Genomic DNA, 27,197 nt, shown 5'->3' with positions numbered 1-27,197 from the left:
TCCACTGTTGACTTACACCCGACAAAGTGGTATTTTCCATTTTGTCGACCTTGCTGGGATGATGTGGCTGATTAAATCGCTCCCCAACCAGGAGTTGAACTCGTAATATTCTGATTGCGAGCCACTTGTCTTACCGCTGAGGCACGTGGCCGACTAACAAGACAGTCACAGTATTGCGTCCATGCACATGCACACACAAAACAGAGTTCCCCCACACAGCCAACTCAGATGGTTAGGGGAGGTGCTGTTAGCGAGCACCTGTAATGGCTGGCGCGGTGCACAAGCGGCTGGTGTGGCCAACACCACGAGTGCTGACGTTTGCACACCACACCAGGTTGAGTCTGGTTAGGGCGAGTTCAAGAGCCAGGGCCGGTTCAGACATTCGTCATTGGCGTTGGCCGTGAGAAGGGATCGAATTGGGATAACCCGTTTCGTAGCGCAGTGTGCTAACCGCTGCGCCACCGCTCCCCAACGTACGGACGTGTGTACGCTACTTTATGATTGCACAAATGTGTACATTTATGTGGATTATTCCCCACATTCAGTCACTATCCATATATATGCGAGGCAGGGCCGGTTCAGATATCGCTCGCCACTGATGTTGCCCGTGACCCCTTATAAAACTCTGGTGTGTCCCCCTCCCACCCCGCCCCCCGTTCCTTCCAGTATTCACGTTCAGGTCGCTAACCAAACACCCACCGCTCCACCTCGCATACTTCTCCCAGTACGGCAGGTGACATCATACCATGTGCGGTACCGGCAGATCCACATTCATTTTGGGATGTTTCGTATTCATTTAGCACTTCGTTTGGGATGATTTGACCATACTTCACCACGCTGGTCAATGGTAAAAGGCCGGCCTTGCGTTTACCAGCTGCTCTTCAATGGGGAGCCGGTGCGTGTAGCTATTTGCAGGCAGAATAGTTGGGCTACGCAGGGGTTAGAAGATGCTCGCCCAGGCGCATACAGTCATCCACGCTATCGTTCCGGCTAATGTTGGGTGCGCGGAGAGTTGCGGCAGTCAGTGTGAAAACGCGTCCCGCTGTTAAATTGGGTGAGAAATGCGGAGAGCGAAGGCTGTGTTCAAGGCTATGGTCCAATGTGCTTCGGCGTCTGTGTACGTGCGGGGTGGGCAGGCGGGATCGTAGCGCAGTGCGCTTACCACACGCACACACGTCCAAAAACAAAGACAAAAGATTCCCCTATAGCCTGTAACGAACTGTTTTGGCAAGTGCTGTTAGCGAGCACCTTTGAGGGCTGGCACAACACACGAGGGGATGGGTGGACACCACTCCCGCCCGCCCGCACGCCTGCCTTTCTCTTCCTCGTGGCAATGTTTACACACCGCACCAGGTCACTAATTTGAGGCTGAGTTGACCTATGGGGAGGCCCAGGACCGGTTCAAATTATCGTCACAGGTGTTGGCCGTGAGCGGGAATCGAACCCGGGAGGGGCGAGTCCATAGCGCAACGCACTACCGCTCCCCATGCACAAAGCACACAGACACACACAGGAACACACGACCGCCTAAAACACAACATACATAACGCTACAAAAAATACCCATGCCCATTTATTCTTGGACGCCAAAGGATCAATGCTGTTAGCGAGCACCTATTAATACGGGCAGCTCCACACCCAAAGCCTGTGTTCAGGGGACAGATTTGTACATCACATGCCACTGGCGCTATCCATTGTAAGTGACGTATAATTGCGAAGATGAGAGAGAGAGTAATGTGTGATGCTCTGCACCACAGCTACCCGCACATGCGCACGTACGCACACGACACAGACACAGATCAAGATCTCCAGTGTCGAGTGTTGTTAGCGAGCACCTATTAAGGCAGGGATGGTACACGACGGGAGGGGGCGGGGTGGCAGCACTTTGTCCGGCCGCCGTTGTCTCCCCACAATGCCGATGTTTAAACACCGCACCAGGTACTCATTTACAAGACTTTTGTCGATCTCGGGAAGGTCCAGGACCGCTCCAAAAATTGGCCTCCGACGTTGGTTCGTGGGGCAGTGCGTCGGCCACTCCGCTACCGCTCCCCACCACGGACACAGGACGCGTACGCACAGAAACACACGCGCACGCAATTAAACATCCAATTGTGCCCCTTTTTGATCTCATTTGTTCAGATAAAATGCCTAAATCAAGCCAACTTCTTGGCACAGATCTCCCTCAAATTACCGAAATTCACTCAACAATCTGTTCCGAAAACATTCGCAAGGACATTCATAATTGAACATCCGCCACGAGAACGGCGACGCCGCGTGACAATTATAGCCTCGTTATATTAAGCAAGCGTTCATAATAATAATAACGACAATTATGCTAATAACGTGCCCATGAAATCATGCCCTGAGTCTCCAGACTCTGCGTCAGGAGGGCATTGCTATTTCGGGATGCTGCCCCTCGGTTCAATGGTAAAGCACACTCGCTGGCAATGCAGATTCCATCTCCCGGAACGGCAACTTTAAACAATGAGCACGCACATTAATCCCTGAGCACCCCCCCCCCCCCCCCCATCGCACCGCTGCCTTCAGTATGAGTGGCTACACCACAGGTAGTCGTGTGTGGTGGTGGGGTAAAGTGTGGGTATTTCCACTTCTCTTCCAAGACGTCCGGCCAGCGTGGAAGAGTAGGCCAAAATGTCATCCCTCTAGAGGCGCTCTCTAGAGCTCCCTATGAGGAACGGCCCTTCTACCACCAGCTGCGTGGGCATGAAATTACAGGGCTGCGCTTTTACATTTGCCCTGTTGCATTGCTGCAATGGGGGTGGCAGGAGTTGGTCTCTGCGAAATAAGTACCACAAAGTGGTACGTATTTTATCGATCACAATATGACTGAATTCAATGCCAATTACCCAGTAAAGCCTCGGGGAGTCTCAGTAATCGTTTAAAAGAGGGTACTGCTCCATTGGGATGTTTGGCCATGCATGCCGTTGCAGTGAGAGTTTGGCTTCGTGTTAGAGGAGGAAACAGGAGAACCCAGCAAAGGCCGGGCACTGCGCTGCTGTACACGAGGGGGTTGATACCCACTGAGCCTTGCAACCTCCGGACGCACCTCATAGCCCCCGCAACTGCAACGCCTGGCAAGCCCTGGTAGTGGTGGTAACTCACTCACGTTATAAAGGGTCACAATTACATTTGGGAGTAGAAAGTACAGCACAATTTTAGATGTCGTCTGCAACGGTGCACCGTGCAGCGCCGCAGTAGCCTGGAACACACCTGCTGTGCACATTGATCTCCCATCCTCACAAGCGCTGTACAGCCTCAAAACCTGCTTAGCTTGTGAGGTTCGAAGAGATCGGCCCCATTCCGCGTGACGTGGTTAAGGGGCGACCAGCCGGTGTCAGAAGCCACAATGCCATGAGCGATCTCACGCCTCGATTCTCGCTGTGCGCGGGGTAACTAACGGGACAGCGCGACCCAGAGAGGGCCCCTTTAGTGTCATTCAAAATTCCGTGTCAATGCAAAAAATATATATTCTCTTGTCGCAGTTGCAATATACGTGCGCACTTTGTCGGAAATAAATAACTCGTGACCACCGTTTAATTTAATTAGACCCGCTCTGTGTTAGTAGTTGTCATTCAATGCAATGTAGCAGGTTCAAAAAACCTGCTTAGCAAAGACATATTGCGTGGTGGGAGATGGGGGGAGGTGTGCGTTTAGGGTTATTAATGCGCAGTCTGTTGTGTGGATAAGCGAACAAAAAAAAACAAATGCATTGCCAGTGCAGATTTTTTTTTTGTAACCAACTAAAAATGTAAACAGTTTGAATATGCAACGTGTTCCGGGTACTAAGGGGATTTCCAGAATTCTGCAGATAATTTCCGTGACCTTTTGTGCCAACTGGTCACACACGCTTTGCCGTCGTCCCGTATCAAAGAGGGCTTATTTCTGTCCCACGGCTGCAACTGTGCCCCATTCAGTGGCAAATATCATTTCACTACCCTGGGATGTAATTCAAAGTATACTTAGGAAGCTGTGAAAACAGTTGGGGGAATGGCTCTGATCTTTGTCGCAATTTGTGTGTTGGCAGCTGCGCGGATGAGCTCGCGTGTGTGTGCGCGTGTGTGTGAGTGTGATCTTTATGATGTGGGTGCGTATGCGAGTGTGTGTATGTGTATATATATATAGGCTATACGGGGGATTTGTATATTTGTTATGTGTATATATGTATATACGTGGGGCGTGGTAGTGTGATAGTGAGCGCGCTGCGCTACGAACCAGGCCACCCATGTTCGATTTCCGTTCACGGGCAACACCAGTGACGATTATCTGAACTGGTCCTGGGCCTCCAGTAGGTCGACTCAGCCTCAACTGAGTACCTGGTTCGACGTGTAAACTTCGCCACTGGGGAGACAAAGTGGCCGGGCGTGGTGCTGGCCGCCCACCCCCTCGTGTGCCGTGTCTTCATAGGTGCTCGCTAACAGCACTTGCCCCAACAGTCTGTTAAGGCTATACGGGGAAATGTTGTTGCCTCTGTATGTGCGTGTCAGTGCATGTTTGTTTTACTCTGCACAATGTGTCTGTGCATATTTGCATTCTGGGATCGGTAGCGATGTGGTAAGCGCACTGCTTTTACCGACCCAGCTACCCGAGTTCGATTCCCGCTAACGAACAACATCCATTACAAATATCTGAACCGTTCATGGGCCTCCTCTAGGTCGACTCAGCCTTTAAAATAAGTATATGGTAAGTGCATCCGCGCTGTGGAGACAAAGGCGGCCAGGGATGGTGATGGCCACAACTACCCCCCTCGTGTACCGTTTCGGCCTTCATAGGTTCTCGCTAACATCACTTGCCCCAGCAGTCTGGTAAATTATATTCGGTAGAACCTTTCTATTTATATTCGTGCATGTCTCTGTTTATATTTGCATGCACCCGCGTCGGTGCGGGGTATGGGCAGGAAGTGCACATCTGTGTGTATGTGTGTGTTTATATGCGTGTCTGTATGTGTATTTGCGTGGCAGCCCAGTCTGTAAATCCCATCTGTCCGACACGCAGCACAGATCTGGATTTACAGCATCAAAAAAAGCTCCATGAAAATGACACAGTCAGTGTCCTATCTTTGATAAAGTAGCTCCGGTCCCAGCGGATCGCAGTAATTTAGCAGTTAACTTGTGCACAGCGAAAGTTGCAACTCCCAGTTGACAGTTACCCATTCCACGTCCGTTTCTACCATACTCGCTCTCTCTCGACGTCGCTACGAGACGACCAAGTCAACAGTGAGCTGCTTAACTCGTCGACGTGACGTTTGAGGGCCCTTGCCTATGAACATCAGACAGTTCACGAGCATTGGATAAAGCAGTTATTATATGCGTCTGTTAATGAGACACCAACTGTTGAGACCCCTTCCAGAGATGTGTTTATGCAGAACCATATGCTGTCAAAAAGATGCACTTCTAGAAATCCGTGCAGTTGATGGGTTGGGTAAAGAGTACCTTGATTTGATTATTTTGGAGAGACACATGAAAACGATGCCTGCATTTTATTATTAACACGTGCAGGCGCTTGGGAGTAATTTCATGATTCACACATGTTTTATTATTTTTCGGGACAAATCGCAGCGTGAGTTAAATGTCCAAAGAGTGTCGTCCACGCTCCTCCACCCGACACAGCCAAATAAATAAAGCTGTCACGTTATGAACGAAAACGGCAGCATACTATTACTTCAGCAGCGCGGTATATGGTGGGAGAGCGATCCGCGCGCATTCAACAATTTGGTTACGGCAAATCGCTGGTGCTCACAACTATATAGATTGAAAACGCCTTCCTTCATTTTAGTTTTTTTTTGTACGTGTGTAGTCTGTTGTCCTTCTCCCGCATCTCCGATTAGAACGATCGACTGCGTACGATGCGAAAGAAGCCCAACGTACATTCAACCAGCAGTCATCATTGCCTGCCGTTCCACTCTGGAAGAGAAGTGCAAGTACCCACACGTTCGCCCACCACCGCACGCTCCCTGCCCATTGAACTAACTGTGGTGTGCCCATTCATACCGATGGCTCTGTACAGCGGCGGGCTGGGGATGGGAGCGGGGTGCTCTGGGATTTAATGCACGTGCTCATGCACCGCCTTCTGCTGCACGCAACGTGGCCCCACAGCCGGATGGCCGCCCATCCAAGCACTATCCAGACTCAATCATGCTCAGCTTCCGAGTTCTCATGTGATTGGGCTCATTTCGCCTGGTTTGGTCATAGACGGGTGAGAGAGTATACACACACACACACTCGTTTATAGAGCTTCTAAATGAGAACATTTAGACGCGATTAAATCCCCAAATGATGCTGATGGAAAATGTGGCAGGGTTCGTTGTCCCATGCTGTAATTCTGTTACCGTGGATTTGACCGTAAATACAGAGATATCGATAACCCAGTGTAGCCGCATCGATATCGACTGTTAGCGAGCACCTATTAAGGCCGCCTGACATACAGGCCCGTGCTGATGTGGCTATCACCACGTCGGGCCTGCCTTTGTCTCCCCACTGAGTTTATCGGAGTAGACCCAGGGCGAGGGCGAGTATTAATGTCACTCGTCGCTGATGCTAACCCTAGCTGGGAGTCGATCTCGTCATTCGGTGCCGAGCCACTACAGCAGTGCCGCTTTCCATCACTACATGGATGCAACTATCCCAAATATATCGTCTGTAACAGACTGTTGGGGCAAGTGCCGTTAGCGAGCACCTATTAAGGCCGGCACGGCGCAGGCGGGTTGGTGGCCAGCACCACCTCTGGATGCCACTGTCTCTCCCCAGTGGCGATGTTTCCGCGCCGCACAAGGTGTTGAACGTGAGCGGGGATCGAACTCGGGATGGCCGGCTTTGTGGCCCAGTTGCGCTGACAACTGCGCTCCCCACTACATAAACACGAGTCCACGGTAACGGAATTGCAAGAGCAAGTCCGGCTTCGTAAGGCACGGCGATGAAATGAGCTCCCCTACGCATCGCCCCGACCTGCTGTGTGCGGACATTTAGAACCGATGATGGCCCGAACGATGCTCGTGTTAAACTGACTTCCGTGGCGGCGTCTTTTGTAATGTTACGGCACCGTGGCTCAGTGCGCAGGAAGGCAGCCGTGAACATTAATTGCCCACCCTTGTCACTGGCCTTGGTTCTCGAATAAAGACGTGAACGTTCAAGAGCAGAATGGTCGACAGAGGCGAACTTTCAATTAAACGCTAGTAGTACGACGTTGAGTTTCATGTTGAAAGCAAAACATATTTGAAATAGTGAAGTCGATATTGGGGTGTTAGGTGGGGTGAGTGGCTGCGTGATCTGTGCACTCTGCGTCGAACCCGGCGACCCGAGGTTGATTTGCGGCCACGGCAAACATCAGCGGCGAGCGATGGATATCGGGGCCGGTCTCGCTCGCTCCAGCACACGAGACGGTCTCATCGCTCCCTCTCGGTGGCGGCTGTTGTCGACTTTTTTTGTTTGTTATTCCCCGTGGAAACATCGGCAGAAGAGCCCGTGCAGAGAAGAGCTGCGGGCTCGGAAGCAAAGTTCAGGTGACATCACAGGCGCCGGGTGTCAGAACGAGACCATTTAGCAGATCAGCGATGCTGATCTTTGGTCCTCGTGGGCCTGTGTCAGTAGATAGTTGAGCACCGTGGACAGCTACACGGGGTGGACAAGCTGCGTGACGCAGCGGTGGAGAGTGGTCAACGGGCTGCCCACTGGTGGAGTAAGCGTGAACCGAGTGCTTCAATTCCTGAGGCCGAGTGGCGTTGATAATTACGCACGAGAAAAATAAACAAAGGCGTAGCGCCCCGAATAGCTCAAGGGGCTTCGTTTTGATGAAAATAAACAATAGGGGTGAAGGAAATATCGGTTCAAATTCGTTGAGGACTTGGTCGACCAGACAATGACTGTGTCATCTGATCCATAATGTGTTCAACTACTACATTATGCGTCACTCACTCACCACACTGCAGGTAACATCTTCAGACTCACCCAACTCACTCATCCACTTACCCACTCACTCGTACACCCGCCGATTCACTCTCCCACTCACTCATCACACTGCAGGTCACACCACTTCCCTGCCTGCTTTTCCTCCTCGCAATGTTCCACGATAGAATTCCCTCCCATCATCATCATCATCCCTCTTTCAAGGTCCTCACAATAACCTCGCTCAAGTCAAGACACGTATGAGCTCCTTATCCATTACACCTTCAATCGTGCTGTTTGTTACTGACCGATTGGTTTTTTTGGGCTTCTGCTCAGCATTTTTGATGAAAATATATATCTCCTATCTTCTTTAAATGAGTTTATACATGGAGCCCTTGGTAGTCCCCCAAGATAATGTATGCTTAGTAGACCCCAATTGGCCAGCACCGTAACGTGAGGCAGCAGCAATCAAACTCAAAGACCTTTAAACAGACTGCTTGTGCAAGTGCTGTTCGCGAGCATTGATTAAAGCCAGAACAAGCACAGGAGTAGGTTAGGTGACCAGCACCTTGCCCGGTCGCCTATCTGTGTCCGCAGTGGTTGAGTTTACACATCCATGTTGACTGTGAGCTGGATTGGAACTCGAGTCATCTGATTCGTAGCGCAGTGCACGAACCACAATGCCACCGCCACTACGGCAGTGGAAATCTACGCACGCACAGAGGGCACCATGCGCACGCTGATATTCCACGAGCCCTGACGAGATATCTTCATCGGTTCTATTTTTTTTTATAAGTAGCCAATAACAGTGAATAATGTGATAGCCACTTGAAATGAGTGGGGTGATAGAATAATGTACTATTATTGCCACATAAATAAATAATTACCCCTTGAATTCTGCTACCTTGAGTGATACCAATTTCAATGTCTGCTGTGGCCCATGGACTATGTATGAGAGAGGCGGGTGATGGAGGGGTGGTGGTGGAGGAACCGGGAGGGGGCGGGGGCTAGGCAGTGAGGGGGGAGGCGGTGTCGAGACATCCTAAATGCCACGCAAGCAGATGGACTGTGTAATGATGCAATGTTATTAATTTAATTATTATTACTGTTGACATTTCTGGAACCAGAAACTTGGCGCCGCGTGTCTTTTTTTATAGCGACCGCTTTGTGTTTGTAAGGGGGCCGGGGCAATCGCGTTAGAACCGAAGCCGCTATAACTCTGGCCGTTTCGCTCCGCGCGGATTAAGCTAGGAGGGAACGGGTTTGGGAGGAAGAACACCGCATGAAACAGCGTCACCGCCTTATCCATTATTAATTGGAAATTAAGGCTTTAACACCACCTCCAAATTTGCATGAGGCGAGAATGTAATTACACGTGCATAAAAGATTTAGCAACCACTATTATAAGAGCATTTAGCAGTTTTATATGCAAAACAGTCCCGGATTTGTAATAATTTATTGATGGATTATTTTTTTCGTTTGTACTCTTTGAAAATTATGTATTTTGCCACATTTTAAAAGAATAGATATTTAAATCACGCTGCTCCTCGACGCTCTTGCTTTCACGTCGCCACAAATTGTTGTGATACATCGCTACCGCTAAATAGCCCCCCACCCCACTGCCGACACCCCCCCCCCTACCCCACTCCCCACTCGGCCCCCCACGCCGCACCCCATCCCCCGCACCCGCCACCCTCCTTGGTGGCCGGTGCCAGCTGTTGTTCAGGTGCCAGTCGGATTGATGCGTCACCAGATCGCGGGACATCGGCGGCGACTTGTGGGTACGGCCTTCTTCATCCAGCAGTGGATCGACCACGGTCATTGAAAATGATGATGACGATGATGACGATGAAGGATTAATGTAGGTTATTTTCCCCATGATAGAGTTTCAATTTTTTCTTTATCAATGTCTGCCATTGTTTTAATGGTGATTATGAATAAAGTGACAGGATATATTTATAAAATGTTTAATGATTAAAATGTTCACAAAGAGCCCTCCTATTCGCCGGGGCGTATCAGAGAGCGCGTTATATCACGCGTCTCATCTCAACACAAGTGAAGGGGGACTCCGCCAGTGGCAGCTATCACAAGGTGACTAGGCACAAGCACAACAAACACGGGCATGAGGCTGCCGGTAGCGGACACAGAGTAACACGGACGATGCTTGTTTTGGTAAAGTCACGTAGAAGGGAAATGATAAAATAATAAAAATTAAACATAATAAAATAAAATTATCACGACGTTTCGGCCACAACGCAAGCAGCTGTCGGAAAGACAGCTCTGTTTCTTCACCTGAGGACGGCTGCTTGCGTTGTGGCCGAAACGTCGTGAGAATTTTATTAGATGATGTTTTATTTTTATTATCTTATTATTTCCCTTCTACGTGACTTTACCGAAATAACCAAGAATATGAATCCCTGCAGTCACGAACACTTTAAATCGAAAGATGCTTATTTTCTTTGGCGGTTCCACAAGTATACCTCCCCCCCCAACGCTCCACCTGCCCCCTCCTACCACCCATTCTCCCAGCTGATTCAGACCGCGTGTACTGGTACAGTTGCACCGCCTGCACACTCGATAGCGACGCCACTGGGAATCATTTACGTTCAGCGCGGAACTGTCACGCAAAAACCTGGTTCAACCAGATGAGAAATCAAGAGACCGGCATGTCCTCGCTTGCAACGAAACAAAATACAAATATGCGCACAAAATAAGGAATTCAAACCGTATCACGTATGAACATTTTGCACTTAAATAAATCAATTTTGAATTGAAGTTAAATATTAAGCTCCCTGCAGCGTAAGTCGGCTCGGGCGGATTATTTTTTAGAGTGGCCATCCTTCAAATACACAATTAAGTTACAGAAACGTTAAATATTAAACATGTATAGGAGTGACTGCAGTACTGCTATGTTAACAGACGGGGATATATGTCAAAGGCTGTTGCAAGTGAAACGTTCGACATCACGCGTATATCTCTAAAAACTTTATACATAAATCCTGACGTTGGGAACATCTAAAATTGCCACAAAAACGTGCTCTTAGTGTAAAGAACACGCATCACTCTATTTTAGCCACTGCGGTTGGAGTTTTTTCTTCTTCTTCTTCACTTTTTAACAATTGCATTATTTTGGTGGGTACGGTGGATGGTTTCCTCCCGTATATATATATAAACACTGTTCACTTGTCCTATAACACCTTTATATCCAGATGACCACAGAGCCTGGGCAATTGTTGACGCCGGCTCACCATGTGCCTGCTGCTGCTGCTGCTGCCGCCGCCGCTGCCGCCGCTATTCCCCCCCTCGTCTGTGGTTCCTCCTCCTGGGGCCTCCGAGTCGTCCTCCCTCTCTCCATCCCCCCCCCCTCTCTCTCTCTCCACGACAGCGAGCGAATAATGATGAACGTGCATGAGCACGTTTATTATGATTAATTATTAAACTCTATCCTATTTATTTCAGCAAGAAGGTCCCGATGAGCTGTTTGACTCATGGGAGTCCTGCGAGGGTACAGATGTTGTTTAACGACACATTAATTATATATTTACGCGATCTAACCCTCCCCCCCCAAAAAATAAATAAAAAAACCCCTGTATTATGGACAGATGCTGTTGTTACACGCTACAGATCTTAGTTACACACTTTGTTATACGTTCTGTAGGTCATAGGTCGTAGGTCACATTAGGTCATATTATTAGTAGTTTTGTGGAATGTTTTGAATGTGTTGATGTTGCGTGATCACGTGCGAGTCGGTAAAGACCCGGTCTCTGCCACTGTCTCCCCGTTTCCGATCAGGTTGCGGGCCTCGGCTGCTCGAGAAAACTGAACCAAAGACGATCGTAATAAGCCACTTGGCCTACGAGTGGTGCATTGTTTGCCAGACATGAACCACAGGGCCTTGCTCATCTCGCCAAGGAACATAAACCATCAGGCGAACTACGGTCATCCTCGTAGCAGCGGCTCTTGGCTGGCCGTCGAACAAAGACGGTCACCGCATCGCGCGCTTTCAGATGCGATTTTTCTTGGGACGTCTGAAACGCTCTTTCCTCCAATATTACGACGCCAATGGAGCGGCGCACGTAAACAAAATTAATAGAATCGAATTTCTTTAGAACTGATTTGTGTGTGTGTTTAGTTTGTTGTTCTTCAGCCGCTCCTGCGATAAGCATGGTTGGCTACGCACGGTGCGAAAGAAGTTCAACAGAGATTACATTGTTTCACAAGCGACCGTTCAATATCTCCGGCACGACAGCTGACGACGAGTCCACATTTGCTCCGCGGCAGCTATTAAACACGGTCTCGCTGTTGTTGCCGCTCATTGTAACAAATTATATCAACGGGAACACAGCGAGAACGGAATCAGCTGGGCGACGTTTGCCAATGGGCCATGGGCAGAGAGCACGTTGAATCGAGCATGGTTGTCGGAAGAACTTTGGGAGAAAAGAGACGACAGTGGGAGGGAATTTCAAAATCGAGCAGTGCACGGAAAGTTGCAGAAAGAGAAGCGTTGTGACTTGCAGTGTAGAGAGTGAGTGGATAGCTGAGTGAGTGGGTGGGTATACAAGTGAGTGGGTGAGTGGGTACGTGAGTGAGTGGGTAAGTCTAAAGTTGAGACCTGCAGTGTGGTGAATGAGTGGATGGATTATTGAGTGGGTGAGTGGGCGTACGAGTGAGTGGATGGGTGAGCGATTGGTTTGGTGAATGGGTGAGTAGGTGAGTGGATGGAGGGGGGCGGTGATTTTTGTGACCTGCAGTGTGGTGGTTGAACGCAGTTTGGGATGATACGGAACGGTGAGTATCTGGTCGACGGAGTCCTCAACGCGGGTGGATTGACTCAATGCGCGGAATTGACCGGCAAATTTAGCCAAGGCAGCAGCGATAAAACAGTGATACGGAGGCGGCTGACCCCCAGTGAGCGAGTGACTCGGGGTGCATTGGTGCGTGACGCATCATCAATCAACCTCACCAATGTACAACGTCCGACACGTAAAGTCGGACGTTCCGCTCTATATGTTGGGAGCTTCTTCGAAGCCCGTCTATTGCAGAAGCTTCCCGGGTCGTGTGGAGCGAAACGTCGGACATCGCACCTTGCAAACACATGCGGTAACAACAACCCGAAACACACACGTGGGAGAGCCGTGTGGGGTGCTTTCTTTCTGCTCGCGCAATGAATGCCGGTGCTTCCAAGTTTATTTTCTTTTGAGACAAGAGATCATCGTAGCCGTGATTAAAAAATTCCGAGCGAGGTCTATTTACTTATTTATATCATTTTAAGATTTTTTTTTCATTTCCGCACGTAAAAAAATAAATGGGGAACGCACCGACGATGCATCGGCGCAAGGTGGCAGTTGCAATCAAATGATGAATGCATATCAATTACTCGAATAGAATTTGCATTAAAGCGCAGGTCGTTAAGAATTAAATGGGGTGACGCGTTGTTTAACCAAGCCTATATTTTTTTCCCAGGCAGACTTAGCAAGAAACTCAAATCGGACTAAAGAACACATGTAAAATTCATCATCATCGTCAGCAGCAGTAGAATCAGCGGCATTTCATTTTTTTCCGGCAAATCATCATAATCAGCAGTAGCAGCAACAGCAGCCGTGATAATAACCTCCCATAATAATAATAATCAACATCTTAGGCAGCAACATCGTTGGAGTGTTCATCATCCAGCGGTACATCATTATCAGCGGGATCGTTACCGGTTGCATCATCATCATCACCACCATTGGCTACATCATCATCAGCAACAGCTGGAGCATCATTTTAAAATTAATAAATAATCATAAATAGCAGCGCCGTCATGGTCAACTTCACCACCGCCAACGTTGGCATTATCATCATCATCATCACCTTCACAAGCACGATTATCATAACCAATACGGGTGACATCATCATCCTCGCCAGCAGTTGCATTGATCGTCATCATCACCACCACCACCACTGGCCGAATAATGAATCACTATCAATACCAGCATGATCATCATCACTACTAGTGGCGACATCATCGGCAATAGCAACAGCAGCAGCAGCATTGTTGTCGTGTTCATAAACCATCATCAACATCAAAAGATCACCAATGCCACCACTCCTCATGGCATCATCACTATCAGCAGCAGAAGCACCATTACCCTTATCCACATCATCTTGCCTTCAGCCAATAAATCCTCGAAAGAGCTGCACGCGCTCCCACAGAACCGCGCGCACAGCCGCGCGTTAGGCGCCATGCATCTAACTAAATAAGTAAACACGCTCGCATGTTCTTACACACATCGCAAAAGGCGCTGCGCACTCAATATTTCGGGGCATTCTCCAGAAGCGACGGGGCTAAAAAGACAAATACCTCCTGGATGCCATTACTTGCATACGTTCTTGGGGCAAGATCTATTAGCGAGCACCTATGAAGGTCAGCACGGTCACCTTTGCCTCCCGAGCGGTTATGTTTACACACCTCACCAGGTACTCATTCGAGGCTCAGTCGACCTAGGAGAGGTCCAGGACGAATTCAGATAATCCTCAACGGTGTTGGCCGTTAGCGGGAATCGAACTCGGGTCGCCAGGCTGGCATGTAGGCACACTCGCGCGCTCCATGTTGCATCTGACTTCACAGGCAAGTGAGTTGACGTACCCAGCACGTCACATGCAGCATACCTCGAGCAATCTGATGAGGCTATTACAACTACTGCTTGCTAGTTACACTACATCTAGTTTATATATCGCTGTGTGCTGTGGGCACTTCTACTCGTCACATGCCGCCCCCAAGCGAGCTCGGAAAATGTATTCCGCACCCTGCTTTTTGGGTTTAGTTTGTTGTCCTTCCCCTGCACCTCCGATTAACACGGTTGGCTACGTACGGCGCGAAAGAAGTTCAGCATGCATACAGACATACATTACTCCGCAGATCGCATCTAGTAGACTTCTGGCTGTGGCCGCTACGAGTCACATGCCACCTACTCCAGTCTACCAGCGACCTGGGAAATGTTCCCTGAGAAATTAAGCCGTGGTGCAGACTCTTAGACATCATCTCATCTTCCACACACACACACACCAACCCCCCTCCCAGCCTCCGAATACCTCAAACCTCCCTATCACCCCCCCCCCCCCACACACACACCTCCCGGACAATGAAGCTGTAAAAATAATGTCTGTGTAAGTCGCCCACATAGCCCCCCCCCCCACTCCTCTTTCATTTATTTCACTTTGAAGCGACGGAGAGAGTGTAATAAAGAGCAGAGCCCCAATTCAGCTCAGTGAACAACACTTAGCCCTTTCACCTCTGCCGATATTTCATTTCCTTAACTGCCACCTTGTAATAGACGCACGCCGAGCATTGGACTGGCCCAAACAAAATAAGCGCGAGTCAGGTGTTTAGCATGTTAATGGTTTTTATATTACTGTTGTTATTTGATAGCAAAAAGGACAGCATTTTGTTGAGATCACTGTGGCAAATGTGTTGGGAGAGGCGCAGGTAAAAAAAAATAAAACCCAGAAAGCAACGATGATGACGATGATAATGATGAAGGTGGAATTGATGAATACAAATAAATGTGCGAATACATATCACGTGATTCCGATGGCGTATTCCGAAATTCAGAACTCAATCGTGGCGCATATATTCTGGAATTAGGTGATTACGAATCTCAACATTTCTCTCTTACCATCTTGAGTGAGTGGGTGAGTGTGTAAATCACGTGAGTGATCGAGTGAGTGGATGAGTTCGTGGGCAAGTGACTGAAAGAGTGAATTTGTGCGCGGATGAATGTGTGCATGGGTGAGTGACTGAAGTTTATTCTGACCCTACTATCATTTTCTCCAGTGAAGGCATTGCTTGCTAACTATTACCGTCACGATTGTGAATGCCGTGAGTAAATCCATGTCGAATTGGAACTTTTAAATTCAATCTTTGTAAAGACTGCATTGCTAATTTAACTTCAACATCGGAAATGTAATAGCAATTTTGCTCCTACAAATGCAATTTTAAAAAGGCATTTGTTCAGTTGCTCTCACTCGTGTCATGCATCACGTTATTTTGGATTGCTAAATAGATTTTCAGAGTAAATATTTGTGGTTATTTATTACATTACTATCATCATTATATTCTTAGTTTCTTTCGGTAAAGTCACGTAGAAGGGAAACAATAAAATAAGAAAAATATATAACAATAAAATTCTCACGACGTTTCGACTGATGATCGATTGTGTTGCAGTCGAAACGTCGTGATAAATTTAATAATTTTATATTTTTATTATCGTATTGTTTCCCTTCTACGTGACTTTATCTAAAGAACCAAGAATATGAATTCCTGCAGTCACGAAAAGCTTTAAATCAAAATTATTATCATGATTTATTTGATTAGTCACGTTTATACAAAACCTTGCTATTGTTCTAAGCAGTCACTGTCAACCCTCCCTTCCCATGTCACTTAACGGTCGCCCCTGAAAAAAGATGTTCTTATCAATGGGAAGTAGAGGTTTTTTTGGGGGGGATTAGATCGCGTAAATATATAAATGTGTCGTTAAACTCGCCACCACCCGACACAGCCAATTAGTAAGATTTGTCACGTGAAAAAAATCCAACAACACCATCACAACCACGACCGCCACCACAAGTGCAACACTCTCTTGTTGGCATGTTCTGTTTACGTGGCAAACCTCACTAATTCGCTGTGTCGGGTGGTGGTTGGTTTAACGACACATTTATATATTTACGCGATCTAACCCTGCAAAAAAACGTCGATTATGGATAATATTGGTCGCGAAAGCCTCCTACGTGTTAAACCAATGGAAATTATTCTTTGGGTCTTTTGGTAAAAGTCACGTAGATAGAAACACAAACCATCGTCATCAGGTGAAAAATATAGCGGGAGAGCAGCTGAGGCAGGAAAGAATATATGTCGGGAGCGCTGCTAAGGCAGGGGAGTTATAAAGATTTGAGATGGGTGTAGCCCAAAGGTCAGTGGGCGTTGCTACGCCAAGGCAGGATTTGAACTCGCAGCCTTCTCATTGCGAGCGGCTCGCTCTACCGGCTGAGCCACCAGTTGAAGGTGGAGGCCTGCGATCGCTTCCTCGGGCAACCTTTGCGGCGGAAAGGCGTCCACGACAGAAGGAGGCTCCAACGCAGTTGTTCTCAAACTGGTTTTGGCCCGCAAGCCACTCAGCCGATGAAAACATTTCCACGGACCACCAAGCCGCCCACTTCTGGTGACGAAACGCATTTACGTCTCTCTCTAAATACCAGGATTACAAAATCATCCATATGACCCAAACGCAAAAAAAACAGATATATTAAGCGCAACAACAAGAGGTTTTTTTGTTGTGGGGGTGGGCATTTATATCTAATAGTTAGGGTAGTTTAGCTAATTTCGTTTTTAAATTAAATATCATGAGCAAACAAATATGAATTCATGTCCGAAATAAAAAGGTATACACGTTGTCATTATTGTCCGGATCAACCGATGCATTTGCATCACAGCCTATTACTCCAAGCTGGACACGCGTCGTGGAAGAGTGGTGGGCTACCTGCAAAGTCCCCATTACCATCATCCGAAAACATTCCCATCACCACGACCGGAAGTGGTGATGGTTGTCACCCACACTCTACCCCACCGCACGCGATTAGCGATCCACTTAACTGACCTCGTCACCCCTGTACGCTGTACTGTCCGCCTGGGTGTGCAGAGGCACAGGCGTTGTGTGTGGCGAGTGGCCGCGCTGGTGGTGATTAAGCTAAAAATTCCCATTGTTTCAACTGCCGCTCCCAGGGAGATCGAATCGCGGACATCCAGCAGGCACGCGCGCGCACAAACTCTGAATGTCGCCTAAATGTCAAGTGCGCTAAAAAAAATCGCGACGAGGGTGCGCGGTTGGGGATTGGATTTGGGGGAGGGGATGGGTGACAACAAATTATCGGGACATGAAATAAAAAGGTGAAAAAAAAATAAACAACATCACCACAATCCCCACCAACACCGCCACCACAAGTGCAACACTCTCTTGTCATAATTGGATTTCACGAGGCAGCGGCGATGCTTGCGGAGGATTTAGCAAAGCAAACACCCTTATAAAGCAGCCTTAATGGTCTCACGTGGCGGCGCGCGGGCCATATGGCGCGTGGTGCCGCGCCGGGCACAGCCGTCATTAGCCCGAGCGCTTACACAGCGCACAAATCACAAAGCCATTCCTATCAGCTCGTTCATTCGGGCCAGGGGACACGTGCGACGAGGTGGAGTGAGTGAGACGTGAGAAGTATGAGTGAGGGAGAGGAGGAAGGTGTTTGGACGGGGCGGTCGGGGGGGGACGTGTTTGCGTGCTCCTGCGGGGCGGGGGGGGAGCGCAGGCGCTCGCGTGGGGACACTCACGAGGGAGGTGAGGTTGAGGGGGAGCAGTGGTGGAGCCATTGAGTGCGCAGGCGGTGCAACTGCACTAGAGACGACGTTCCGGACTACCTCCCTCCGGTTTTATTTCTTAATTGCAACCACGCAAAGCCACTGCGGTGTGTGCGTGTATAGACAGTTGATATATGTGCGACGAAGAAGAGACATTGCCCGAAACGTCGCCACCGTTATGCGTGTCCTGTTAAGGGCGCGGTGTCATTGACTCGCGCGTTGAGTTTGTTTCTTATCTGTGGACAGCGCTTCACGCGAGCGCTGTGGATGTCCAGGCTCCACGTTGCGAGCGCGTGCCGGTTCTGTGCGAACCGCGCGCACGTCGTGATGAGCCACGTGCACGGCCAGCTCGCGGCATTCCATCTCGACACTCGTCGGCGTACCAAGAGGACGACGGCGTCGAAGGTTCTTCGAAGAGCACTGTGACACGGCGACTAAGGTCGCCCCGTACATCCATTCACACACAGCTGGGGCGAGTGCTGTGAGAGAGAACCTATGAACGCGGGCACGGCACACGAAGAGGGGTTCGGTGGACAACAACACGCCCGATTGACGTTTGCCTCCCCAGTGGCGATGTTTTTACGCACCGCACAAGGTACTCATTTGAGGCTGAGTCGACCTAGGGGAGGCCCACAACCGATTCAGATAATCGTCACCGGTGATGGCCGTTAGCGGGAATCGAACCCGGGTGGCCGGGTTCGAACTGCTGCGCGCTAACAGCAAACACTACCGCTCTCACTGACACACACACACAATGGCACAGGCGTGAACACGCGCTCTGATGAGAGAGCTCACGTTGCTGCCACACGCCACAGTATGAGACGGTCTCGGATGGGTGGCGGTGATTACGCGCAGCCGATGGAACACGCCATAAATTATCGGATTTCTTCCGCGGGACGGCTGATGCTTCGTAACAGAGGCGGTGGTGGTGGGGAAAAAAAACCCCACTAGGAAGCTATTTCTCACCTGTAATGCGACACACATCTGCAATAACTCATCCCGGCTCCTTCTTGTCCCGCTGCGTTAATTGCTCACAGCGACTCCGTTTCCCTGTCATTGCGTTTCAAACTCCCTCCGCATTGTGCAGGCTGCTTGCGTGAATGAATGTATGTAACGTGCGCGTGTATGTATGCATGCGCGTGTACATACATACATACACACGGAGCGGTGGTGTAGCGGTTAGCGCGCAGCAGTTCGAACCCGGCCACCCGAGTTCGGTTCCCGCTCACGGGCCAACACCAGCAAGGATCATTTGAACCGGTCCTGGGCCTCCCCTAGGTGGGCTCAGCCTCAAATGTGTACCTGGTCCGGTGTGTGTTTGTAAACATCGCCACCCGGCTGGCTACCCACCCCTTCGTGTGCCGTGCCGGTCTTCATAGGTGCTCGCTAACTGCACTTGCTCCAACAGTCTGTTAAGGATATACGGGGGACCTTTGCCTGTATATGTATACATACACCACCATTATCCAAACCGGTCCTAGGCCTCCCCTAGGTCTACTCAGTCTTAAATGAGTACCTGGTCAGTTGTAAAAACACCACAATTGGGGAAACAAAGGCGGCGAGACGTGGTGTTGACCAGCGACCCCAACGACCGCTCTATTAAAGTCTCTACGAGAGTGAGTGTATCCATGTGTACACGCACAGCCCGCTGTCAATCCACTGCTAGGGGGCGTCCATAAATGACGTCACGCGATTTTGGACGATGTTTGACCCCCCCCCCCCATTGTTAGACCCTCCCTCAAATATAACGTCACAAAGCTCTGCCCCAATCTCTCCACAAGACCATAAAACATGCTTCAAATCGCTTTAAACTATTGTCATTCTAGTGCGCATTTAATGAGGCGCTGCACTCTGATGTTGTAGGAGAAAACATTTGTTAAAAAGTCTATTTAATTAAGTAGAACGTGTTGTCTATATGTATTTAAAGTTATACGCATTTTGATGTGACGTCACATTTCTCAACACCCCCACCCGCCCTCCTCGTCACACATCGTCACAAATTTCTGACCACCGCCCCCCCCCCCAGGTGCGTGACGTCATTTATCTCGACGTCCTGCATGCATTCCAGGCGACAGCAGCTGCGTCAGACGCACGCAGCGCTAATGTATTTACTCAGCTCTCAGAACCCGACCCAGCTAACATGGCCCGCTGCACCGCGAGGACCCATCATCCCCCGTAACCCCAATGCACCCAGGCGACTTTTTTTTTTAATTACCACCAGCCGCAATACGGCAGATGCAGAGAGTTTTAATTATTGCTAATTACGTCGCAGCTAACACGGCCGTGTTAATAGTGTCAAGTGGCAACATGGGGAGGGGGGCTGGGGGGTGGAACGGAGAGTTGGGGGGGGAGGCGACGCGACGCGACTGCTTCAAACGGAAGCCGCGCGCACGTGCGGGTATGTGTGACAGTGTGTGTGTGTGTGACAGTGTGTGTGTGTATGTGTGACAGTGTGTGTGTGTGTATGTGTGACAGTGTGTGTGTGTATGTGTGACAGTGTGTGTGTGTATGTGTGACAGTGTGTGTGTGTATGTGTGACAGTGTGTGTGTGTATGTGTGACAGTGTGTGTGTGTATGTGTGACAGTGTGTGTGTGTATGTGTGACAGTGTGTGTGTGTATGTGTGACAGTGTGTGTGTGTATGTGTGACAGTGTGTGTGTGTATGTGTGACAGTGTGTGTGTGTATGTGTGACAGTGTGTGTGTGTATGTGTGACAGTGTGTGTGTGTATGTGTGACAGTGTGTGTGTGTATGTGTGACAGTGTGTGTGTGTATGTGTGACAGTGTGTGTGTGTGTATGTGTGACAGTGTGTGTGTGTATGTGTGACAGTGTGTGTGTGTATGTGTGACAGTGTGTGTGTGTATGTGTGACAGTGTGTGTGTGTATGTGTGACAGTGTGTGTGTGTATGTGTGACAGTGTGTGTGTGTGTATGTGTGACAGTGTGTGTGTGTATGTGTGACAGTGTGTGTGTGTGTATGTGTGACAGTGTGTGTGTGTATGTGTGACAGTGTGTGTATGTGTGTGTGTGTATGTGTGACAGTGTGTGTGTGTATGTGTGACAGTGTGTGTGTGTGTATGTGTGACAGTGTGTGTGTGTATGTGTATGTGTGACAGTGTGTGTGTGTATGTGTGACAGTGTGTGTGTGTATGTGTGACAGTGTGTGTGTGTGACTGTGTGTGTGTGTGTGACAGTGTGTGTGTGTATGTGTGACAGTGTGTGTGTGTGACTGTGTGTGTGTGTGTGACAGTGTGTGTGTGTATGTGTGACAGTGTGTGTGTGTATGTGTGTGTGTGTATGTGTGACAGTGTGTGTGTGTATGTGTGACAGTGTGTGTGTATGTGTGACAGTGTGTGTGTGTGTGACTGTGTGTGTGTGTGTGTGACTGTGTATGTGTGTGTGGCCAGAACCAGCTTCAGGTCTTCTTGGCCACGGTCATTCCCTCCCTTCTCTACGCTTGCGAAACGTGGACCCCCCTAATGGAACATCTTCGCCGGTTGGGAACATTAGGCTGGCCTGCCTACGATCCATCCTGGGTTTAACCAGACTGGATTGTGTGAGGAGCTCACAAATCCTTGAAAGATCTGGGCAGGGTCCCATCGGTGAGCTCCTCCGGCAGGCAAGGCTGCGATGGCTGGGTCATGTAGCCCGCATGCCCAGCCACCGCATGCCGAAACAGCTTTTGTTTGGCCGGATTGAGGGGGCTAAGCGGGCGCGGCACGGGCTAGAGAAGAGATGGAGTGACGTGGTACAGGAGGACGTGGAGCTGAGTGGACTTGCCGATGACTGGTACCAGCGGTGTCAAGATCGGCCTCTGTGGAGGAGGCTCGTGAAGGATGCTACTGGGCAGTTGGAGGCAGTCGTCCTCCAACAACAACGGAGGGCGGAGGAGCGACGCTCACAACAGCGAGCGGAGCGCCGGGTGGCTAAAGCACAGCAGGTTGGCACAGTAGGGGGCACAGGTGGTGCATCAGCCAGTCATCTCAGTCAGTCGACCCGTGGCACCTGGGTCTGCCCCGTGACCTCCTGCCAGCGGGCGTTCGACACTTCACGTGGCCTCAGGGTGCACATAGCCTGGCACAAGCGTTGTGGTGACGTCACCGCCACTTAGTGGCGAATGGCGGTTGTTGTTGTTGTGTGACAGTGTGTGTGTGACAGTGTGTGTGTGTGTGACAGTGTGTGTGTGTGTGACAGTGTGTGTGTGTGTGACAGTGTGTGTGTGTGCGACCCGAGTTGAAGTCTTCCTCACGGCCAACGCCAGTGCCGATTATAGTTCAACCGACCGGTCTTTCGCCTCCCCTTAAGTCACACAGAATCTGATGTGGTGCGTAAAAACATCAGCACTGGGAAGACATAGCTGGACGAGCGTGGTGATCGTCACCTACCCGGTCGTGTGCCGTTCCGGCCTTCATAGATCAGCACTTACCTCAACAGTACGTTAAGTCTATGCGGGGGGTCTTTGTTTTTGTGTGCGTGCGTGCACGTGTTTATAAACAGATTTCCATATCCGCGCAATTACCTCGTGGAGAGGTGTACATCATTGACACGTGGCGTGTTAACGCCGGCGTATAGAGAGACAGACCGACATGCGTGGTTTTCAGCTGGATTAATATATGCCTGCCGACACGGAAAAACCATAAGCGCCCAACACAGTAGTTTCAGTTTCATATATTTGGTATAGCCTTGTGAGCCATTTGGCTCTTGAATCGGGTGCAACCGCAACAAACAAAAAACAAAAACACGAACAAGAAAACATCTTAAAGTGACTGTGTGACTGTGCAAACAGAAAATCCAGGAAAAAAAAAAACATCAAAATATTCCTGAAATAGCATCGTATACCAACGCTGTGTGGAAAAAATCCCAGTGGGATGCAAGTCAAACAACAACAACCACCACAAAACAACTTAGATTAAGGCCATCAGTCTAACTCCGTACTACAACAAACAAACATGTTAACCCGGCAGTAAGTGCGGGGTTAACATCCACCATTAACATCCACCAGTAACATCCACCAGTAACATAAAACACAGTGGAGGGTAACATCCACCTTTAACATCCACCATTAACATCCACTATTAACATCCACCAGTAACATCCACCAGTAACATAAAACACAGTCAGTGGAGGGTAACATCCACCTTTAACATCCACCATTAACATCCACTATTAACATCCACCTTTAACATCTACCATTAACATCCACTATTAACATCCACCATTAACATCCACCATTAACATCCACTATTAACATCCACCTTTAACATCCACCATTAACATCCACTATTAACATCCACCAGTAACATCCACCAGTAACATAAAACACAGTCAGTGGAGGGTAACATCCACCTTTAACATCCACCATTAACATCCACTATTAACATCCACCATTAACATCCACCATTAACATCCACTATTAACATCCACCATTAACATCCACCATTAACATCCACTATTAACATCCACCTTTAACATCCACCATTAACATCCACTATTAACATCCACCAGTAACATCCACCAGTAACATAAAACACAGTCAGTGGAGGGTAACATCCACCTTTAACATCCACCATTAACATCCACTATTAACATCCACCATTAACATCCACCATTAACATCCACTATTAACATCCACCATTAACATCCACCATTAACATCCACTATTAACATCCACCTTTAACATCCACCATTAACATCCACTATTAACATCCACCAGTAACATCCACCGGTAACATAAAACACAGTCAGTGGAGGGTAACATCCACCTTTAACATCCACCATTAACATCCACTATTAACATCCACCATTAACATCCACCATTAACATCCACTATTAACATCCACCATTAACATCCACCATTAACATCCACTATTAACATCCACCTTTAACATCCACCATTAACATCCACTATTAACATCCACCAGTAACATCCACCAGTAACATAAAACACAGTCAGTGGAGGGTAACATCCACCTTTAACATCCACCATTAACATCCACTATTAACATCCACCATTAACATCCACTATTAACATCCACCATTAACATCCACTATTAACATCCACTATTAACATCCACCATTAACATCCACCTTTAACATCCACCATTAACATCCACTATTAACATCCACCAGTAACATCCACTATTAACATCCACCATTAACATCCACCATTAACATCCACTATTAACATCCAGTATTAACATCCACCATTAACATCCACCTTTAACATCCACCATTAACATCCACCTTTAACATCCACCATTAACATCCACTATTAACATCCACCATTAACATCCACCTTTAACATCCACCATTAACATCCACTATTAACATCCACCAGTAACATAAAACACAGTCAGTGGAGGGTAACATCCACCATTAACATCCACTATTAACATCCACCTTTAACATCCACCCTGAAGTTGGGACGCATGGAAGGCTTCACTCGTCTTAAGCTCGCACTCGTTAAGCCAACAGCTTTCCATGGATTCTCATTCACATTGGGAATCTTAATTGCCCCAAGGACGAGTAGTTGGGTGGATGGTCGTGGAAGTAACGATACTCTCGTTAACCGACGTGCATTTAGCCAGCCGTTACAAGGGCGTATACATCAGACGGTACTTTGTCTCTGTCTAATGGTCAAGCTTAAGCAACATTTTTTAACGTCACAAAATAGATCAAGGGGCCCCGGATTCCAATCGTGCTGAAAAACAATATACATATAGGTGAACCCAAATTCAATCAGGTTGGATTTCATATGTATACATACAAATATCAATTTAATTAACAATCTAAACACATTGCTTGGTGAACCTGTTGATGCGGCGTTGATGGTGGTGTACAAGCACAAACAACAACAGCTAACATTCGTCAATAACAACACTGTAACGTTGCAAATGGCCAATTTTCTGCAACGTCGCCTATTATCATATTTACGTTTTAAGCCGGAGTTATTGACTATTTTGTTGAGTTTTTCACAATGAATTTGGCTCTGCACTTAACGTGGCTGAATTCCAGCTCTCTTTAAATGAATGTCCGTTTGACCGTCGGGCAAGAAGCATTCCTACCAGTGGCATGGCAGGTGTGCCTCGCTCGATTGCGTTGCGGAGGAGAGGTCTCTTTCATGGTCCTCAGAGGTAGCTCTGTGATAGCTGCTTCCGCGGGCGCCTTTCTCTAACACGTCTCACTACGCGACGCCGGTAGCACGATTGGCATGATGTAGGAGAAACGTTGACAGACTGTGGAAGTTGCGTGCGTTTGGTTGGGTGAGAAAGGGTAAAAGTTAGGGTATGTGCAGGGGTAATGGTAGACCACCCCTAATGTTAACTTTCGAAATGCTTCTGCAGCAGAAGGTTTTATATTGACCATTGCCAATTTGCGGGTAAATCAAGATGTTCTGCGAAAGCAGATCATGTATTAAATCATTAAAGGCGTAGATCGGTAGAGCGGCTGAAGACAATTAAGAGTTGTCAGAAAGCACATGTCTATTTTATAAAAAAAAAAAACGAATGCGGCGCAGAGTCATCATCAACAGAATAATTGAACAAGCAGAAGAAAAAAAGAAACCGAGATGTGTGACAAGAAACGAATCGTGGAGAGACGCAAAACACTGGAATTACATCGAGAGACACAGAGAGAGTAGCACGCGCGTGACAGAACACACGCAAGGCAATGACGTAATTCAAATCGTCAACAGCAACACCAAAAAGTGTGGCTTCGGACAGGACACATCGCTGCTTGGAGGGACGATGTGACGACGGTAGAGACTAATGATGGAGTGGCAGCCAAAGGATGGGACGCGTCTGCGGGGATGTGCCCCGGCGGTGTAGGGAGCAGTGCAATCAGCTCATGCGTGCATTATTACGTGGCATGATCGTAGTGGCATCACGATGGGCTTCTTGTTGGGGGGGAGGGGCGGAGGCATTCATCCAGCAGTGGATTGATCGTGGCTGCTGCTGCTGCTGTTGCTGCTGCTGCTGATAATGGTGTTGATAACATTCGCAACACGGGCAATTTTTACATTAAGTGAAGTCAGTGGGGACACGAAGAAGGAAGGGCAAAACTACTCTAAGCAGATGTGCTCATTAGCAATTTAAAATAAAAGACAATTATTCTATCAATTATGCTCCCAGAGAGGATTTATGATAATGTTCTCCAATTTAAAACATTTTTTCCCCTCATTGGCCTGAACCCATCTTCCAAACTTTTTGGCTTTTGTTCCTAACCCAAGTGGCTCAGCGCTAGAGTGAGCAGCTCACAATCAAACGTCTGCGGGTTCACCTTCTGATTTTCTTGTGGGGCGTGGGGAAGGGGGTAGGGGGGCCAGAATGGCGGGGGGGAGGGGGGCCTCAGTCTCATCTTCTCTCCGGGGTGAATAAAATGGGAAATAAATACAGTGGTTGTCGTTTGAGCAGACTCGCCCCCGCCAAAGAAATGTGGAATTTCCACCACTGGTGCAGGGCTATAAACGGGAGATTAGCACCAATGTGTCAATGCTAATTAGAGCAAGGGTTTACTTTAACTCTCTTTGGACTATCAATGTATAAACAATGCGTGTGCAAATCGCCAGCGCTGTATTTGTGGGCATTTTGTTGTTATATTGATATGCGAATTTGATTTTCTTATTCCTATGATTTCTACTCTCATCTACTATCCTGAAATGACACAATATTGGTTTACACGAGACCCAATCTCAAATGAATCGATCCGTCTTCGGCTGCCGCAAAATCCACATCAAAATGGTGCCACCTTTTTTTTCTAGATTTGAAGCTTTCGTGACTGCAAGGATTCATACTCTTTGTTTTTTTCGGTAAAAGCCACGTAGGTGAAATAAAATAAATGAAAACAACTAAATTAAATCACGACGTTTCGGAGGCAACACAAGCTTCAGGTGGAAACCGTCACAGCAAAAAAAAAATAT

The sequence above is a fragment of the Petromyzon marinus genome, chromosome 26 (assembly GCF_048934315.1).
Source record: "Petromyzon marinus isolate PM22_M1 ecotype Great Lakes invasive population chromosome 26, UKy_Petmar_22M1.pri1.0, whole genome shotgun sequence".
Lineage (NCBI taxonomy): Eukaryota > Metazoa > Chordata > Hyperoartia > Petromyzontiformes > Petromyzontidae > Petromyzon > Petromyzon marinus.
Note: the sequence above shows the minus strand (reverse complement) of the source record.